Consider the following 16834-nt stretch of genomic DNA (forward strand, 5'->3'; position numbering starts at 1 on the left):
CTAAGGCCCAATCCCAATTCTATTTTCTACCCCTTTGCCTACCCCTCACCCCTTCCCCTTGCCCCTTGAAATGAAGTGGAAAGGGGTAGGGTTAAAAAATTTCCCCTAAGAAATGGGACACCACTACTACACTGTTATACGTCATCATCCATTGTCACTACCTCCTAACGTTACGTCAGAGGACATGCGCCGATGTTTATCACAAATTCCAAGATGTCGCCGTCAGCATCATAGCATGTAAAGATTACTCACTCCCAAAGTTTTTTTGCGCCGTATTTGGACTTTAAAAACAGATGTTCGTTTTCACCTCGAAAACGTCCCTATACAGAATATAATTTACAAAAATGTTGTCATGTTGCAATAAGTACGAATATATAGTGTAAGCACCGTTCATTTACATGTACACATATGGCCGTAAGCAAAACAAAACAACGCGTTACAACATGCAGTCAGTTACCGGGTAACGTTATATGACATAAAAATATATTTCCTAATATTGTGCAATCAGTGCTATCCGCAAGCAAACTTTAGCGATTTTTTTTCAAACTTTTCTTTACAGAACATCACCGTAAACACAAACACAAGATTGATGGTAATATACATGTAATGAAAAAATGGCATAAAAACCCTTATTAATGGCAAAAATTACTTAACATTTATGGGTCTGCTTGCTCGAGTGGGCAGCCATGTTGTAAATTTCTCTTAGCCCTTCGTTTGAAGTGAGGTCCCGAAAAATCTTCGTTTCGAGGGCTATCTAGCCCTTCCCCTTACCCCTACCCCTCCAATCAAAAGAGAATTGAGACACCCCTACCCCTACACGTGAACGCGCCAAACGGAGGGGTAGGGGTAAGTGTAGGGGTAAGGGGTAGAATTGGGATTGGGCCTAAAACTGCATTCGATTTGGGGTCTGGTGATGATGCAACTTTTGCTTAAACCTCTGCAGTAACACACTGTTATGACCTGCCCGTCCAAACCTCTTGTGGCCACGCCCCCCTCGTTAACCTCATGTGGATTCTCCTGTTTCGAGTTGTTTTCATTAGTCTTGTGCATTTAAGTCCACGTCAGAGTCTGTTTCCCTAGTTCTGTCATTGTAGTGTTATGACGTTTCTGTCTTGTCTGCCTCTCCACCTGTCAATTAAAATCCTTATTCCCGATTCCTTGTCTTCCTCGCCTGCTTCCCCGGTCCGTGCTCTGCACGGTCATGACACACACACACAAATCAGATTAGCACTCATTACCTCTAACTAATCGTCTTCAGGCAAGATCTGCCATTGACATAAGTATAAACAAGTAAATGTAAAAATAAATTATAAGATAGATAGATAGATAGTTTTGTCATGAAAATGGCATGTATTACGGAAGTCTGTAGAGTACATGCATAAACTTTTTTTTTTCTTTTCGTTATCTCGAGAGCACGACTTATTTTTTTTTGTGATCTTGACATAACCCATGTCACTTTCCCATGATCTTGAGGTTTAGTATTATCCTCATGGATCATGCATCAGATTTTACTTTGATCGTGGACTGTCCCAATCACAATCAGAATCATAATCAGAAGACTATTAATCCCGGAGGAAATTGCTCACATTGCGACTGCACAATCATATATAAACACGAAGACAAGAACAATACAATATAAGTATAAAAATAGGAATGAAGTGTAAAACAAATTATGGCACTGTTAAACATTCTAATTAATAAAATAAAAATAAAATAAGATAGAAAATCTCTGTACAGGAATCAAAGTACCTTTGCCCAAAAGTTACAGGAAAAGTAAAAGTGTATATTGCGCAGTAAAATAAAAGCATATTTCACCAATATCATTAGTGGTTATATTGCACTTGTTTGTAAAACCAAGTTAGAAAAAGTCGAGATATATTGCACCGAATCATATGGATATCCTTGTATCGAATGGATACAAGGAAATTAACACTGTCTGTCGGTGCTAGAAAATTGTCATATTAGTGTTCGTCATTTGAGAAGGATGCTCAGAAATTTGCAGCTATACCGTCGGAGAAATTATTGCGAGCCTGAACGAGTAGTCAGTTTCGATCATTACCGACCAACTGGAGAGTCCGGGACGTCTCCATGGTTACCGGGTGATGTTTGAAAGATGTCGGCTTAAAAAAAATAAGAAAAAAAATAAGTCGTGATCTCGAGACAATGACTTTGATTATGTCGAGATCACGAGAAAAATCTCGAGATAACGAAAAGAAAAAAAAAAGTTTATGCATGTCCTCTACAGACTTCCGTAATAATTAGCTCTACAATTATTCTTTGTTCTATTTCTGCATTTCCGTGTATATATACATTTCTCCATTTATTTATTTCTCTATTTCCACATTTCTTTATGTATTTATTTCGGAATTTCTGTCTCAGTATGCTTATAAGGTAGGCTGTTCAAACCTGCAGTGTGCTGTCAGATCCTGAATAAGCAGGCAGTTTTTATTTTGACACGAAGCGTAATGGATCACATGACTAGAGTTAGGCACGGTGTAGGGCTGTTGCACTGTGGGAAAGGGCCAACATTGTTGAAGTTATGCCGCCCTGAAAGGAATCTGATTCTGCTTGTGGGCCAAGAGGCGTTGTTTGTGTTGTATGTGATATAATTATAGTATGCATTTACATGTACGATGGAACCTTGTTTTCAGTTAATTGTGAGTATTGTGTAGTTTGGATTAGCTTGCGTGTTTGAGACTGTGATGGGGGTGCTAAGGAAGAGACTAATTATATGGACGGAGTGATTGATGTAAATATTTGTCTTAATTGTGTTGCATTATAGTTTTCACGGTGTCTGCTGAAGAGATAGGGAGAGTGAGATAAACCTTCAAATAACATATGTATGAAGCTTGGCCATTGTTTAGTTGGACCCGTGTAGTTACAAGCAGATCGTTCTGAATGTTTTCTGAGCGGATTAGTTCGTGTTTAATTCAGAGTAAGTATGAAGTCGGTTATGTTGTGTGTAGTCAGAGTGACTACATTAGTCTGGTTCGTAGCGATTTAATTTGATAAAAATGTAAAATACGAGAATTATTTAACTCATACTCTATGAAGAATTCAGTGATAACGACGATTAACAACGATGATACCAGAAGTGTTATTTTCAGTATGGGATAGATGCAATTAGCAGTAATGGAATTCTATTATTATTATTATTTTTATTATTTATTTGCATTGTAAACGTCAAGTACGCAAAATGGAGACAAATAGGGAACCTTGCCTTGCAAGGGTATGCCTTGAGTCTCTTGAGATCAGAAATAACTGGCTGAGGTTAAGAGAAATTTGAGGTTAGTTTGGAGGGGGGCTGGGTTGTCGACAAACAGACAACTGGAAATGAGGGGAAGTTGATAAGAAAAGAGGCAAGAGTTGAATAGAAAATGTTTGTTGCAAAAGTAGGAAGTCATGCTATTGATCATGTATTGCAATATGATAAGTTATGTTAATGGATGCAGAAGGAACACATAAGCTTAGTAGCAGCAGTAGTATTGAACTATGGGGGTATAAATTCAACAGGGGATGGGTTCTGTGACAGACCTCAAGCGAGGAAATGGGGGAGGTCAGGCAGTGCAGATTGTACTGTGATAAGAAATGTAATGTAAGAAACTAGTCATAAGTGATGTGCCTCTTGAAGTAATAACCAATCATAATTGATAGGTGATTTGTTTTATAGAGAAGCAGCCAGTCATAATATCCATATGTTTTTAGGGAAGCTTGAAACTATGTTTTTAGGGAAGATTGACTGCTTTGTTTATTCATTTGGTGTGTCACCACCTTGTGACGGGGACACTTTGTCTCTTTTGCTTACTTCCTGCCTGTTAAAGAAACTCTACCTTACAGAGTCTGAAGTTGGTCAACTAGTAATAGTGAGTTTTCTGCCGACTTCATTGCTGTCCCAAGTTATATAGCGTTAATAGCTACCTACAGGCAATCAGAAAATAGCATTTGTTGTTTCCAGGTAAATTCCAAATTAAGTTACATGTGATCCTACTGCAAACACATTATTAGCCATCTGCCAGCCAATCAGAAAATAATGCTGTGGTCCATTTGACTAGGGAAATCATGAGTCCCTAGTCAGAAATTTCAAATAGAACGCCCTGTGAAGTCAGAATTCCTATTTGGTAAGTCGGAGGAATCTACACAACCCTGACCTCAGAATTCAAGATGGCTGAGCCCTTTATCAACAGAAGTTAAAGCTGTAGTTTTATACTGTTATTAGCACTTTTGTCTTATTTTTGGCTCATTGAATTGGTCGTTCACACAATACTATCCAACCACTCTCTATGGATGAATTGCTACAGTGTTTTTATGCACAAAGTACCACATGTGACATGATGTATTGTTATCAACTGATAATGCTAACTATGGCTAACAACTAATCGGGGGTGCAAAAGCATAGTTGCTAACTATGTTAGCAAGTTGCTTAGTTCAAATGCAAGTATGATGTAGGTGTTTCCAGAAACCATAGTTTGAAATATGGAGGTAATGACGTTGCAAACTTGTGATCCATCGTTAAATGACACAGGTGTTTCCTAAAACCATAGTTCGAACGAACTTTTGCAAACACTGTCGTTAAGTTGTTTAATTCGAACTACAGTGCTTGAGCTATGTGGATGTGTAGGTGTGCACCTCTTACCTGGTCCCTTTCCCGTGATATTGTCATGACAAAAGTTTTAAAATCTCCATCCTGTGGCCATTTGTTAGTAAGTTTTACTTAATAACACACACATATAGCACTTTTTGCGATATGACCACAATCTCATATCCTAATAACGATTCATACCACAAAATAGCACATTTTCTGGAAATTTAATGAATAAATGAGAAAATTACAACATAAAGACCTATTTTTTAGGTCTAATTTCGGTTAACACAATGGAATCTGATATTTCTGAGTCTCATTACACACTAACATTTTAATGTTTTAAATATTTAGATTGGAAACTACAACATTACTATTGCTGAACTTTTGTATTTAACAAAATGTACATACAGTAGACACTGGCATATTATACAGTTGCATCAAGGACTAGAAGTTCAAGTACTTTTACTTTACAAGCAACTACTTATTTACTTTTGCTTAAGTATAAGGGCCAGTGGGGGTTCTTCAACTTTTACTAGAGTACATTTCCTGTTAGTTTATTTACGTAAAAGTAGAAATAAAGAATTTACAGCTAAAATCAAATCAGTTAACATCTCATGGGGAATATAATGGAGCTTTGTTTAGTTTTAAAACATTGACAAAGGCTCACAGTTTAAAAACATTGTAATTAGCAATACTTGTTTTCTTTTGTTCAGCGTAATAACTTAAAATAAGGGTCTTTCTGGTTATTAAGCACACTAAATAGTTGTCAGGCTTCTGGTTTTGCCAAATATGTTTTAGATTTTTGTTCATAAACATTCACCTTCTGTTTTAACAGCAGTGTTGTAGATCTGGGCGATATGGCTTAAAAGTAAAATCTTTGATTTTCGATTTTCCCCTCCCCTATTTAAAATCAAACTACAGATGACAAATAAGTGGTTCAAAACAAGTTTTAACTTTATTTTGTTTTTTTTACTTTAGAGTTAAAGTGCAATCTGACAAGCCAAAAAAGATGCTTGTAAGTAAGATGGCAGACCACGCCATTGTAAACACTTTTAGAAACTTGTAAAAACTTTTAGCATGTTAATGAATCCCGGCTTTTCCACAGTATGTATGGACACCATGCCTTTTGCAATATACATTGCGACAGCGTTTGTCATCGCCTTCCACCGTGCCCCATTCTTATCATATGGTACACAGTTTGAAAATGTGTTAGGGACAGTTGCTTGCTTAACTTTGGATGTTGTGCTGGTGCTGTGGCTATTTTCATTTCACTGGGAGCTGCACTTCTCCCACTCCGCTGTGTGCCTTTGCTTTAGGTGCTGGAATAAATTTGTCGTGCTGCTTCCTTTGGTTGCAACAGTTTTTTAACAGACTTTGCAATGAGGACTTGTTTGGTCTGTGTCCGACGGCGCAAAACTGAACCATTGCCATGTTGTATGTGAATCCACTACAGTGTTTGGGTGCGCCGCGCTAATGTACCCGTGAAGAACGGTGCGTTGCATTAGTTATGCTTTTGGCGCTCATGTGTAAAATAAGTAGTAAAATCAATTTTCATAAAAACACATCGTCCTGAACTGTAAATTCGAATTAATCTATAAAATCGATTTATCGCCCACCTCTACAATGTTGAGACCTTTCAAGTATGTTTCACTGCAACCCGCGGGACATCCAACCCGGCCTACTGTATGTGTCACCTCAGGAGCCTGTGAACTAAGCTAATCATTAAACAAGCACTTTGCAGTGCTTGATTTACATCAATACATGGACTATACCACAGTAGTGTTACTACCTGCCTAATAACTTCCATCCATCCATTTTCTGTAACCGCTTTTCCTATTGTGGGTCACGGGGTGTCCCGAGGCTGTCCTGGAGACTACTGCTGAAAGGTAGGGAACAATCCAGGATGGGGCGCCAAATCATCACAGGGCACACTCACACACCACTCAGTCACACAAACATACCAATGAATTGATTAGAGTTCTTGCATGGTGATGCAATCTTTTTTGGGTTATGTGATGTGGGCATGACTGTGCTGCCAATAGGAGAGTGCATGTATCTTAACAGCCCATAACTTATCACGAGCAAAAAGCACTTATGCGATTGATGATGGTACAGTAAGACCCTTAGACAGTAACAGTTCTTCATGCTGGGACCACGTCCTGTAGTCTGTGATTTAAAACCAAAATAATTTTCTGATGCACTTTGTAGGCCAGTCATACTTTACTGTAGAGATGGGCAATACCAATGACTTTCATTTTGATCCAATTTGATCCAGTACTAAGGTTGCCCATACCAATACAGATATTCAGTGCTTTTCCAACCCTAATGGTAGAATTTGTCAACCGGGGTTGGGCCCAGGGTGACAGGGGATGTGCTGGTGGATTGCCTATGTACTCGGCCCTGAAAGTCTTTCCTTTTCTCCCCTCTTAGGAGCCTTTCAAGTTTTTCCCCAACATCTTCAGAACTAATCACGCCCTGCAGCTCAGAGGAACGCTCAGTTTTGATTTCATTGGCTAACAGTTTGAGAGCGCTGATTAGCCACACTGCATATGCCAGGTGTGGGCAACCTTATCTGCAAAGGGCCGGTGTGTATGCAGGTTTTTGGGATAACCTTTAGGTCAGCTGTTCAAACACAGGTGTGAGGACTCTTCAGCCAGTCAGTCCTCTAATAAGTAATCTAATTAGGGAGTTACAGCGAAAATTCACATACACACCGGCCCTTTACGGATAAGATTGCCCACCCCTGGCATATACTGATATATTCATGCTATAGTTAGTATCTTGCAGTCCTACTTTTTTCTTTGACTCCAGACAAAGAAGGTTACTCTGGAAAACTCTATTTACTTAACAGCAAATATTAATTTTGCTTAGGTATGCAAGAAAAGATTAATCCAAGGTTTAATTTTGGATAGTTATCTAGTAGGGACTGATTTGTTTCACTTACTACCCGATCCAGTGATATCTGTCTGACTCGTAAATTTAAATTTTTTTGAAAATAAATAAATAATATTGTCCATCCATCCATGGATCCATCCATTTTCTGTACCCATATGCACTATTCAGGATTGTGGGGGTGTGGAGCCTATCCTGGATGCTAATAGCACAAGATTATGAAAAAAGTTTATAGAAAAATTAGCGACTAGTACAATTTTTATCTTGTAATATATTTTACTCTTTGCAGGTGATTGTAGTGCTTGTTAGATACAAAATATAATTAAAACAAGTTTCCAAGACATGAAGAGTTGTAACAGTCATATCCAGCCATAACAGCAGATTGTTTGATATGCATATAGACTGTCATTCCCAGACATATCTTTTCATTAGCTCTTCCTGCACCACTCGTCACTACATATACCTAGTAACGTTTTCACTTCTTTTCCAGATATTTGACAATATACTGCATTAGAATGTCAAGGACCTACATAAGTATATGACACCCTCCAATATTATGGTCACCTTTTGTAAAGGTGAGGAAACTTATGAAAAAATGTCTTTGTGGTTAATAAACAAAAATGAAAACTAGAGAGAAATCTAACACCTAATTCATTCTAAGAAAAAAGAAACTTGTTAAAGTTATTAAAGAGAACTTTTACTTTTAAAAATTTTACTCCTTACAGGTGATTGTGGTACAGTGCTTGTTGGATGCAAAATATAGTAATCACTGGTGCACAAACTTCTCCCTGGTCAATAACCAATGCTCTGAGGCAGTAGAATATATGGCAATATAATGCCAGCCACATTATTTGTTACGGGAGTGTACAGTTGTATTCATCATTGCTGTTTTCAACCCATTACTACACATCTGTAACTAAAGCTGGTATTAAACATTTCCCTGAGTGTTAATGCTAATGACATGCTTAGTGCGCTTCGTGATAATATAATTTCACTCAAAACAAGCATCCGGAAGCACTCTACATGATTGTGGGTGGCTTCAACCACACCAGCCAGATATTTTACCAAACTTCCACCAGTAGCATATACAGATCAAATTTAGTATGTACAAATCATGACCAACATCAATAACATCAGAAGATTTGATGGTTGCCCAGTTAACTGTGTGAGCTGGAATTTTAAATCCGTTAAAGTAGCCAAAATCTTTGTCTGAAGACTGATTAAAAATGGTGTCCATAATGATGGAATAAAATGGAGATGCATTTATTTCATCGACTATGTTGCTCTTAACTCTCTGTGATAATATATAAATGATCTCATCCTGAATAGCATGGCTCAGATATTTAACTGATCCCTCGGGCCCACTGATCAATTCTTTCAGGACAGGGTCATAGCGGACCTACAGTTCAATGATGGACAAAAAGTTTCCTGCTTTCCCCTGCCCAATGGACTCTCTATGTCTCCTAAAGGCCATGTTACATGAGGCTAATGCTAGTGTGACGTTCATAATGCGCTCTAACACTTGCCTCCAAAAGTCAGCCGCATTACGAACATCCCTCTCCATATCAGCATCTATTGTACCATGGAGTTTCCACTGCTTATAGACCGCGCACGCACCGAGATGGATCTGGGTAGATTCATGCACTGCAGTTTTGGAGGAGACATGTTTCCAATCTCTAACTCCGTTTACCCAGGCATTATTGTAGGAGGGGGCTTGACGTTTGGCAAAAAGCCAGCAAGGCTCGCAATACGCAGTCAGGCTTGGGCGATTAGCACAACCAGCTTCGTGGAAGTTTAATACCAGCTTTAGTTACAGATGTGTAGTAATGGGTTGAAAAGCTGCAATTGCCAGTGACGGGAATGGGACCCAGGGAAATTACCACGATCTGTTGGAAAATTAGCTTTCATGCTAGGGATCATGCTGCTCACTTCAGCTAACTCAGTTAACTCTCCACGTTCCCCACCGTCCTGATCTTGGTTGCTCATCACAACTAACCCCTCTCCATGTTCCCCTCCCTCCAGTTTTTGGTTGCTCATTTCAGCTAATTCTTCTCCACGTGCCCCACCCTCCTCTATACTTTGGCTGGAGCTCCTGCTAAGCACCACTACTGCTGCTACCACAGAGCAATGCATGCCCCCGCCCTTAGCTCTGCCCCTGCATCTACCCCAACCAGAAAGCCTGGCTGAATAGAGGTCCACGTTCTGTAAAATCTATATGACTCTGCCTTCTTAGGACTGTGCAGACCAGCTCTCAGAGGTGTTAAGAGATATCATTAACATCTCACTCTCCCACGCAATTGTCCCTACATGTCTGAAGACCACCACTATCATCCCCATCCCAAAGAGCTTAACAGTGCCACGTTTGAATAACTACTGTCTGGTAGCACTCAACTCAATAATCATGAACTGCTTTGAACGGCTGGTCATGGCACACATGAGGAAGTTAATTGACTCCACTGTAGATCCCCACCAGTATGCATACAGACAGTATTGTTCTACTGTAGATGCCATCTCATCTGTGTTTCACCTGGCTTTCACTCACTTGGAGAACAAGGACGCGTATGTTAGGCTACTCTTTTTGGATTTTAATTCTGCCTTCAATATCATCATCCCACAAACCCTGATAGACAAACTATAACTACTTGGACTGAGCCCATCACTGTGTAACTGGGTACTGAACTTTTTAACAAACAGGTCCCAATCCGTTAGAATTCACATCTCACACGCCCCATCCAGTGTTAATTTTGACAGCAAATTTTTATTTATTTTGTCATAGTCTTTTGACTAAAATGTAATTTAGTTTGTCATAATTTAGTCATTTAAATTATTTTAGTTTTAGTCTAGTTTTAGTTGACTAAATATCATAAGAGTACAGTTGACTAAAACTAAACCGTTAAGTCGACTAAAATTAAAAGTGCAAAGTGTAATGTTTAAAGTTTTCCTTCGATTTCTAAAAGTCATTATGTTCACTGAGATGAAACGAAACCAATGTTAAGGAATGGTATTAAGGTCTGACTGTGTAGTACACAAAGACACAGATTTCACTCTTATTTGAAACACAAACATATGTTTATTTACCCAGAAACTGAGTACTGTAAAATCAGTAGTGCCATTAGTGCAAAAATAAAGAAAAAGTGCATAGGCTATAATGCCACCAGGCCTGCTATCTCTGAATATTAAAATAAAAATATTAAAATACATATTTGTAGACGCAGTTTATTGGTGATTTCATGTTCGTTGAAGTTTCTACTTTTTAACAACTGTATGAAGTAATGTTATTTGTTATATAATTCAACTCAGGTGAAACAAAAAATGTACATTTTCAGGGTTGCCAAATCTCAAGAATCTGGAATGACATGCTTTCAGACTCACACAGGAAATCTTACAGCAATCTTACTATATTATACCATTATAAACCTAAAATTAGCTACAAAAAAAGTGTATTTACACGGTTAAATACAGAAGCAGATCATTTACAAGGTAAGAACTGTTGCATATGTGTGCAGACATCTCGAATTGAAAATCTCATTCCAGCCAGCTGGCGGAAGTTGGCAACCCCGCGTATTATTTGAAATGAAAAGTAAAATGCACTGTTTTCACCTGAAACAGCTTGTCATTCCATTTGCATTGTTACTCCGACAGATATAAAATGAATGAGAAAAACACATCACGTTTTATATCTTTTAGAAATAATAAGACCGCCCATATCCTACTTTAATGGTGATTAAAGTGATAAGTTCCTATGTATTTATATTAAAACGAGACTTTAATTTTATTACCGGTGTGGGATTATCGAAACCAATACTTAAATCCATGAACACTAAAATATGACATAAACAAGACTGCGTTACGGTTTTACGGCTTAAGTTAAGCACTTTATTTAAACATGCATAATTTTCACATTTTATTTTCTCTTATTTTGAAATGCAGCCCTACTTTTATTTAGTAAATGAGAAAACATTATACATATCGGCAGTCATACATATATGTTCAGTTCTATGTCACATGACAATAAATATTGTCAAAAAGTTTTTGAATTGTACTGAATCAATTTGATTTGACAGTCAGGTATTGATTACATGCAATGTTGATACAACTAATATGCTACTTGTAAAAGTTACACATTATGATCTTCTGGACCTTTGCTTCAAGAAATTTTCTCTAACTGGACCTCTTTAAATTTTAGTTGAATTCCCCTGCCTTATGCAAACTACATTAATTCTGATTGGATCTCATCTCTGGCAAACATTTTCGTCTCGTTTTTATTTGTTGATGAAAGTGTCAATACACTTCGTCATAGTCTTAGGCCTGGCAAAATCATTTTTATTTAGTTCTCATCTCGTTTTAGTCTGAAAATAAAGGTCGTTGACGATAACTATGACGAAAAATTTTCATCAACAAAATTAACACTAACCCCATCATCCTTAATACTGGTTCTCCCCAGGGATGCATCCTGAGCCCCCTATTGTGCACACTGCTGACCTATGACTGCTTAGTGAAATATCCAAGTGATCATGTAGTGAACTTTACAGATGACACGGCAGTGGTGGGACTCATCTCTCCCAATGATGAGTCTGAGTGAATTCTGTAAATTCTCATCCACGGTACACGCTGCTATAAATCATCAGTTTTACATGTCATGGCATTGCTGCAATAGTTTATTACTAGTGGTGTAACGAGATCTCGTGATATTACAACAACAAAGTGAAAAGCAGTCTCGCGAATGTGCTGCAAGTCAGCTGCTGTAAGCATGTAAGATGCCCCAGGCACTTTTGAATCTTTTGTGTGGCAGCATTTTGGGTACTTGGCGAAAAATATAAATGGTGAAAGGGTGACAGACAAAACACGAACCATCTGTAAGCATTGCAGGAAAATAATACCATACACAGCAGCTAACATTACTACTATGCAAAGCCATTTGCAGCACCATCATAGCTCTTTACTTAAATCCACTGCACCGGTGAATAAAACATTAAAACGCTTACAAATGTGTCTGCACCCCAGCTTTCACAGTCAAGTGCTAGAGCCACTTCAATAACAAAGGATATCGGCATTTTCATTACAGCCGACATGAGACCATTTTCTGTAGTAGAAAATTCGAGGTTTCGGCGACTCCTCAACACATTAGAACTGAAGCATTTTCTGTCTTTCAAATGAACCAAATAAAAGGCTGCTTTCCAGTAGTATTTTTCCTCTTTGAAGTTTTCCTTAAAATATTGTTTCGTCTCATTCTCGTGAACCCAATATTGTGTCTCGTCTTGTCTGGGCTGAGTATATCGTTACACCCCTATTTATTACTTTATTACTGTGAATTTGCACCCACATGTTGCTACTTCTGCAACTAATGTTGCATATCAGAGCATGTATTTTGCACAGACCTCTACAATTTCTTCTACACTCATGCTGTTCACTTTATATTCATAGTTATAGATATTCACCTAATGTTATTTATCCTAATGTTATTTTATTTTTATTTTTACTTTATTTTATTCATTGTATTATTGTTATGGATTTTATTTTTATTGCTACCTATTCCAGGATCCAAACACCTCATTTCATTCTCTTCATCACAATAAAACATCCTTTATCCTTTGCATGTGTTCATATGCATTTCATGTCATGAAATAAGCTTGAAAATGAGATAAATCGTGATTAATTCGAGAAAATCATGAGATTAACTAATTACCGTTTAGGAGAAATGATTTGCCATGATGCCATATTCTGTGGTTAAGAACAATGGCTTTCCTTCCCCAGACAGCTTAGTGTTGTTGCACCAGGCTGCAGGAGCTCTCAGCTCCACACTTTTCCTGCACTGTTGTGGCTCAGCTTTCACAGCAGGTTAAAGTGAAGGTCAAATAATGTCTTTCAAACATTATTTTGTTCAATGCACATTATTGGCCTTTGCGCATAATGTGAGGCAAAACAAACTACATTGGGGGAAGTGAGCTGTTCTTAACAAAGATGTGTTAAACCACGCTGCAGCCAACATAAACCAGCATCAAGAGAACCTTCTGAGCAACTAGAAAAGGGAAGTTCACTGCAGAATTCTTTGTGACAGATGATGCCTCTAACATGGTGAGGGCAGTGCTTAAAGGTAGCAATGGATACATCAGATTCTTTTGTAATTATGGGAATATATAGTGCAATTACAATGAGTCTTAAAATGAACTCTTCCATCCATCAAACAAAACCTGGAGTGCGTCATCTATGGAGGATTCACATACATACATCAGAACGCCATACATCACATTTTGAGTAGGGCTGAACAATATTTGATGTTTTGATGACATTTTAAGAGTTGAAAATTAACTATATACAGTGAGGGAAATAATTATTTGACCCTCTGCTGAATTCTTAAGTTGACCCATTAATAAGGAAATGAGAAGTCTGTAATTTCACCGATAGGTTTTAACAAAGTAATGCCATTAAATGACAATACTGGCTTGGTATCTGTTAATACTTAATTAAGTACTATTGTGTTGTGTTAGTGCACATGTAACTTGACTTAATTTAGTGCTGGGTTGTACGGGATCAATTACTTATTTCCTTAGATAAATGACAAATTGGTTTGTAACTGTTACATAATGATTTTTTCTTGCTTGTTTTGTTAATAATCTATCTTTTGCTGTTGAAATAAACATACCAGTGAAATTACAGACTTCTCACTTCTTTATCAATGGGTCAATTTAAGAATTCAGCAGAGGGTCAAATAATTATTTCCCTCAGTACTTATCTACCTACATCCATCCATCCATTATCGTGACCGCTTAATCCCCAATGGGGTTTCGGGGGGCCCGGAGCCTATCCCAGGAACAACAGGCGCAAGCGGGAACACACCAATTTAGACACGCCAGTCAGTCTATCCTGCTCACTTATGGACTGCGGGAGGAAACCGGAGTCCCCGGCGAAAACCCACGCGAACATGTGGAGAGCGTGCAAACTCCACACAGAAAGGACCTGGGATCAAACCCAGGACCTTTTTTCTGTGAGTCAGCAGTGCCACCCACTCAAACAAACAAACAACAAGGTCAAGAAAGATTATGATTGTCTCAGAAAATGTGTGTCAGAGCTCATGTAAAAGTGGTACACTTTAGACTTTTTTAACATATACTAGATTTTAAAAGGGAACCATCGTTAGAATTGTAAAGCTTGCCAAATTTTCTTTCTTTTGACTAACCAAAAATGTTTCAGTGCAATGTACTGATGGTTTGAACCCAGCAGACTATTGCGGTCCTTGCGATCGGACAGTTGCATGTGCACAAAATGCCATGCCGATATTAACATTGCACATCTAACAAGCTTGTAAGGGCAGCACCGTGGAGCAGTGTGTAGTGCTGTTGCTGCGCGCTACTGCTTAGTATGAATACTGAGAGTCAATCTTCAATGACCTGTTTATAGAATAAAATAATGACAGCTTATTAATCCTTGTGGGGAAATTCCCTTTCTGCTTTCCCGCATCATGCTCTTCATATAGGCCAGAACAAGTTTTGGGGGTCAGAGTAAAGGGATAGGCACCTTGTGGCCCCCAGTAGAGCTGAGGGGTAAAGGCCTTACTCAAGGGCCCATGAACATGTGGCTATTCTGGAAACCTACAGCTGCAGCTATATTAGGACTGTAATGGTAAGTATATTTGTTGTAGCGTTTGTTTAGATGCTTTTCAGTTTGGAATGCACAATTAACGGAAGTAATACATATCCTGCCACAAGCTGAACTTATTTTCCATGTTAAACTGCATATGAAATTATTATTCTAATTGTGGCTGTTAATTATTTATGGCTAGTTATGGTTCCAGTGATATTGGCGAAGCAAGAACTGTTGGAAACATGCTAACCCATTTCAGGTGACATCATCCAAGTGTGCAAACAGCTACAGCAAGGCAAAAACTGTCTCTGAGTTAGTCATCCCATGACATTTAAGGTGCTTTTAAATCAATTCTCAAAATGAAAATATGCAGGTTAAAAGAATGTATCTGACTTCCTCATTACAGATGTATGACCATACTCACAAAGAACAAATAATTTAGAAGGGATTTTGTTGTATTACATATTTATTTTTATTTTGTGTAAATTAGTGTCGTGTTTTGTTATTCAGATATGTCGATAGACACATTCAGCACTTCTAATGCAAAATAAAATCATTCAGAATATCTTGCACTTTGTCAGATCGGGTCCACAATTTGTACTAGTAGCCAACAGAAAAGCAAATTGTTTGTCATCGGCTGATGTCACACTTCTCCAGCTCAAGTTCCTATGCTCCAAGCACAGCCGCACCCTATGATGTGTTTAACACCTTTACGGTTTAGGAAAGTTGTACATTCAATGCTTTGCATGTGTAGAAATTTCAGTGGAGCCTTAAAAACTCCTATTGTTCATGAGTTGCTATCAATGAGTCGAAATTGAGTCTGAGTCAAAAAAATAATAAGCTGCATGTCGAGTCAGAAGTCAATTTAAGAAACACTCTAGTTTGAGACTCAAACTCGAGTTGCACTTGAGTCCCCATCTCTGGCTTCACTTGAAAGGCTTGGGGGATATGCCTCTAAATAATTGAGAGTTAGGACAACCTTTTCGCACTTTGCGCTCAACAAAGTCTGTTTTTTCCACTGTCAAAATAGGGAAATGGATTTGGATACGCCTATAACTGTTAGTTCCGCTTTGCTCTTTACGCTTTGTGTTAGATCATCAAAATAGAGACCATTATGCTTGGTTTACTGGTTGCTAATTGTCCTTGCAGTTTTAATAATAAACCATTTTGAAACAATTTTGTTTTCCCTGCTGTACAGAAATTGCACTAAATCGAGAACTCTAAACTAAGGTGTGTGCCAAATTGTCAATTTTGTATACAGTTATACCCCTAATCTCAAATGATCCTTCATCCCACAACCCTAATTAGAACAAGTGGTTGGAAGATGGATAAACGGATGGATGGATAATAATATAAATTGTAATTTAAAACTATTTGTTCTGTTTGACCCGTAACTCCACAAACCAGCAGATTCCATCTGTGTAACTGATTTTGAAGCTGAAGTTATAGTTCAAGGCAAATACTTAAAATGCATCTAAATAAAAAAAAATTGTCCTTTAATAATCAAAGCATGACTATTAAAAACTTCTCTGAGAAATTTTATTAGCTGTTTCTTGATTGAGTGAAGTTAGTAAAATGAGCATTGTGCAGCATGTCTAGTGAACTGTACATGTGTCTTACCTGAGCAGATGACTCCAGCATCCTCATGGTGACCACAGTCATGATCTCCCCATCCTCTATGTCCACAGTCCTCCAGTGTCGACTCTGACCCATTACAGGCCACGTTGTCCATCCAGATGCTCCCTGTTCCTTTTCCAAAGTGAGCACTCCCTCGTGCTG

This window comes from Paramormyrops kingsleyae, chromosome 3 (assembly GCF_048594095.1).
Source record: "Paramormyrops kingsleyae isolate MSU_618 chromosome 3, PKINGS_0.4, whole genome shotgun sequence".
NCBI lineage: Eukaryota > Metazoa > Chordata > Actinopteri > Osteoglossiformes > Mormyridae > Paramormyrops > Paramormyrops kingsleyae.